This window comes from Electrona antarctica (genome assembly GCF_951216825.1).
Source record: "Electrona antarctica genome assembly, chromosome: 8".
In the NCBI taxonomy this organism is placed as follows: domain Eukaryota; kingdom Metazoa; phylum Chordata; class Actinopteri; order Myctophiformes; family Myctophidae; genus Electrona; species Electrona antarctica.
This window is the reverse complement of record NC_136789.1, coordinates 28,298,556-28,303,555: the sequence shown is the minus strand read 5'-3', so window position 1 is coordinate 28,303,555 and position 5,000 is coordinate 28,298,556. Positions and strand designations below refer to the sequence as shown.

The window sequence follows — 5,000 nt, the reverse complement described above, 5'->3', positions numbered from 1 at the left end:
ACCAATACAACCTGGCAACCAATACAACCTGGCAACCAATACAACCTGGCAACCAATACATACTGACACAGCCCTATATGGGTACATACTGACACAGCCCTGTGGGTCCATACTGACACAGCCCTATATGGGTACATACTGACACAGCCCTATATGGGTACATACTGACACAGCCCTATATGGGTACATACTGACACAGCCCTATATGGGTACATACTGACACAGCCCTATATGGGTCCATACTGACACAGCCCTATATGGGTACATACTGACACAGCCCTATATGGGTACATACTGACACAGCCCTGTGGGTCCATACTGACACAGCCCTATATGGGTACATACTGACACAGCCCTATATGGGTACATACTGACACAGCCCTATATGGGTACATACTGACACAGCCCTGTGGGTCCATACTGACACAGCCCTATATGGGTACATACTGACACAGCCCTATGGGTACATACTGACACAGCCCTGTGGGTCCATACTGACACAGCCCTATATGGGTACATACTGACACAGCCCTATATGGGTACATACTGACACAGCCCTGTGGGTCCATACTGACACAGCCCTATATGGGTACATACTGACACAGCCCTATATGGGTACATACTGACACAGCCCTATATGGGTCCATACTGACACAGCCCTATATGGGTACATACTGACACAGCCCTATATGGGTACATACTGACACAGCCCTATATGGGTCCATACTGACACAGCCCTATATGGGTATACATACTGACACAGCCCTATATGGGTACATACTGACACAGCCCTATATGGGTCCATACTGACACAGCCCTGTGGGTCCATACTGACACAGCCCTATATGGGTACATACTGACACAGCCCTATATGGGTACATACTGACACAGCCCTGTGGGTCCATACTGACACAGCCCTATATGGGTACATACTGACACAGCCCTATATGGGTACATACTGACACAGCCCTGTGGGTCCATACTGACACAGCCCTATATGGGTACATACTGACACAGCCCTGGTAACCGGGACATGGTGTTCTTGTAAACGGTTCCACTAACATGATGGAACCACAACGATCTGACACGCATTTCATCAAAACAGTTTGGATCTAAGATGGAGATTCTTCTGAGTTTCATCTCAACAGCTCACTATAATGTTCGAGAGAGAGGGCTAGAGGGAGAGGGAGAGGGAGAGATAGAGAGGGGGGGAGGGAGAGGGAGAGAGGGGGGAGAGAGAGGGAGAGAGAGAGAGGGGGGGGAGAGGGGGGAGAGAGAGGGAGAGAGAGAGGGGGGGAGAGGGAGAGGGAGAGATAGAGAGGGGGGGAGAGGGGGGAGAGAGAGGGAGAGAGAGAGAGGGGGGGAGAGACCTTAGGCTGTAGTAGGTTACAGTACATTAGCAGAAACAGCTCCCACTCTGTTTGAATTATTCAGCCGACAGGAAGAGTAGTGGACCCAGAGAGTGAGACAGGTAGCGTGGACCCAGAGAGTGAGACGGGTAGCGTGGACCCAGAGAGTGAGACAGGTAGCGTGGACCCAGAGAGTGAGACAGGTAGCGTGGACCCAGATAGTGAGACAGGTAGCGTGGACCCAGAGAGTGAGAAAGGTGGCGTGGACCCAGAGAGTGAGACAGGTAGCGTGGACCCAGAGAGTGAGACGGGTAGCGTGGACCCAGAGAGTGAGACGGGTAGCGTGTGGACCCAGAGAGTGAGACAGGTAGCGTGTTGACCCAGAGAGTGAGACAGGTAGCGTGGACCCAGAGAGTGAGACAGGTAGCGTGGACCCAGATAGTGAGACAGGTAGCGTGGACCCAGAGAGAGAGACAGGTAGCGTGGACCCAGAGAGAGAGACAGGTAGCGTGGACCCAGAGAGTGAGACAGGTAGCGTGGACCCAGAGAGTGAGACAGGTAGCGTGGACCCAGAGAGTGAGACAGGTAGCGTGGACCCAGAGAGTGAGACAGGTAGCGTGAACCCAGAGAGTGAGACAGGTAGCGTGCACCCAGAGAGTGAGACAGGTAGCGTGGACCCAGATAGTGAGACAGGTAGCGTGGACCCAGAGAGTGAGACAGGTAGCGTGGACCCAGAGAGTGAGACGGGTAGCGTGGACCCAGAGAGTGAGACAGGTAGCGTGAACCCAGAGAGTGAGACAGGTAGCGTGAACCCAGAGAGTGAGACAGGTAGCCTGAACCCAGAGAGTGAGACGGGTAGCGTGGACCCAGAGAGTGAGACGGGTAGCGTGGACCCAGAGAGAGAGACAGGTAGCGTGGACCCAGAGAGTGAGACAGGTAGCGTGGACCCAGAGAGTGAGACAGGTAGCGTGGACCCAGAGAGTGAGACAGGTAGCGTGGACCCAGAGAGTGAGACAGCTGGATGGAGGAGAGGAGAGGCGAGGAGAGGCCAAGTGAGATGAAGGTCAGAATTGAATGCCTGGAGCATATTATGGTAATCCTCAACCCGCATGCACGCGCGCACGCACGCATGCACGATGCACGCACGCATGCACGCACACACACTGGACTGTTGTATTACATGCGTATTATGTGGAGGGTCACCTGCATATTTTTTTTCCACTTCAGTAATTTTAATAATCTGCCATAATCTACAGTCTGCTATGCTGTCGTAATCCCCCCCCCCCCCTCCTCCCCCCTATATAAATCCCCAAAGATTACAGGGCAATTTCACTATAACCTCAATCCAATCCAAGGCTGAATCTAAAGCTCATGTACAGTATACATACAGTATGCCCAAAGTGGGGTCCTTGAGGGAGTTCCAGGGGGTCCCCAGCTGTCTGTCTGTCTGTCTGTCTGTCTGTCTGTCTGTCTGTCTGTCTGTCTGTTTAGAAGAAGCAGAGACAGATTACCCACAATTCACAGCATTAAACAGTTCCAGACACCGCCATGTGTGTGTGTGTGTGTGTGTGTGCATGCGTGCACGTGTGTGTGTGTGCGCACGTGTGTGTGTGTGCGCGTGCGTGTGTGCACACGTGTGTGTGCACGTGAACTGAGCTAAATTGCTCTGTTCTCAGTTACTGTACATCCTCTGTGTCTTCAACAGCCTCTCCTCTCCTCTCCTCCTCTCCTCTCCTCTCCTCTCCTCTCCTCCTCTCCTCTCCTCTCCTCCCCTCCCCTCCCCTCTTCCTCTTCCTCTTCCTCTTCCTCTCCCCTCCTCTCCTCCTACAGAGTGGGGTATAGTGACTCCTCTCCTCTCCCAAGTACTACCTTGTGAAATGCATTCAAATCTTATATTATTAGTGGAATTAAATCCATTATTCAACAGTAGAATCCAGTGGTTGTACTGGTCAGCTCCCAGTGGTCAACAGCACGTACATAGAAGGCTGTGGTTGTACTGGTCAGCTCCCAGTGGTCAACAGTACGTACATAGAAAGATGTGGTTGTACTGGTCAGCTCCCAGTGGTCAACAGTACGTAGAAGGCTGTGGTTGTACTGGTCAGCTCCCAGTGGTCAACAGTACGTAGAAGGCTGTGGTTGTACTGGTCAGCTCCCAGTGGTCAACAGTAGAAGGCTGTGGTTGTACTGGTCAGCTACCAGTGGTCAACAGTACGTACGTAGAAGGCTGTGGTTGTACTGGTCAGCTCCCAGTGGTCAACAGTACGTACGTAGAAGGCTGTGGTTGTACTGGTCAGCTCCCAGTGGTCAACAGCACGTACATAGAAGGCTGTGGTTGTACTGGTCAGCTCCCAGTGGTCTACAGCACGTAGAAGGCTGTGGTTGTACTGGTCAGCTCCCAGTGGTCTACAGCACGTAGAAGGCTGTGGTTGTACTGGTCAGCTCCCAGTGGTCTACAGCACGTAGAAGGCTGTGGTTGTACTGGTCAGCTCCCAGTGGTCAACAGCATGTAGAAGGCTGTGGTTGTACTGGTCAGCTACCAGTGGTCAACAGTACGTACGTAGAAGGCTGTGGTTGTACTGGTCAGCTCCCAGTGGTCAACAGCACGTACATAGAAGGCTGTGGTTGTACTGGTCAGCTCACAGTGGTCAACAGCACGTAGAAGGCTGTGGTTGTACTGGTCAGCTCCCAGTGGTCAACAGCACGTAGAAGGCTGTGGTTGTACTGGTCAGCTCCCAGTGGGCAACAGTACGTACATAGAAGGCTGTGGTTGTACTGGTCAGCTCCCAGTGGTCAACAGTACGTAGAAGGCTGTGGTTGAACTGGTCAGCTCCCAGTGGTCAACAGCACGTAGAAGGCTGTGGTTGTACTGGTCAGCTCCCAGTGGTCAACAGCACGTAGAAGGCTGTGGTTGTACTGGTCAGCTCCCAGTGACCAACAGTAGTAGGCTGTGGTTGTACTGGTCAGCTCCCAGTGACCAACAGTAGTAGGCTGTGGTTGTACTGGTCAGCTCCCAGTGACCAACAGTAGTAGGCTGTGGTTGTACTGGTCAGCTACCAGTGGCCAACAGTACGTACGTAGAAGGCTGTGGTTGTACTGGTCAGCTACCAGTGGCCAACAGTACGTACGTAGAAGGCTGTGGTTGTACTGGTCAGCTACCAGTGGCCAACAGTACGTATGTAGAAGGCTGTGGTTGTACTGGTCAGCTACCAGTGGCCAACAGTACGTACGTAGAAGGCTGTGGTTGTACTGGTCAGCTACCAGTGGCCAACAGTACGTACGTAGAAGGCTGTGGTTGTACTGGTCAGCTACCAGTGGCCAACAGTACGTATGTAGAAGGCTGTGGTTGTACTGGTCAGCTACCAGTGGCCAACAGTACGTACGTAGAAGGCTGTGGTTGTACTGGTCAGCTACCAGTGGCCAACAGTACGTACGTAGAAGGCTGTGGTTGTACTGGTCAGCTACCAGTGAGTCAACTACATTTGTATTTGTATTTGTATTTGTAGTATAGGACTTGATAATGACCAATACCGGTGTAAACGTTGTATGTCCTGACCTGCTGTGATTGTGAATAAATACATTACAAAAGTGAGTTGCGAGCCTTTGCTTTTCTTCATGATTATCTGTTAGTTTGGCTCAGCACCAAAAATGGGA

General features: G+C 52.1%; 1 protein-coding gene across 2 annotated transcripts in view; it reads left to right on the top strand.

Moving 5' to 3' along the window:
- The window catches only part of dbn1 (drebrin 1), a 130,820-nt gene that overhangs the window by 65,417 nt on the left and 60,403 nt on the right, over positions 1-5,000 (top strand). The window lies entirely within an intron of this gene.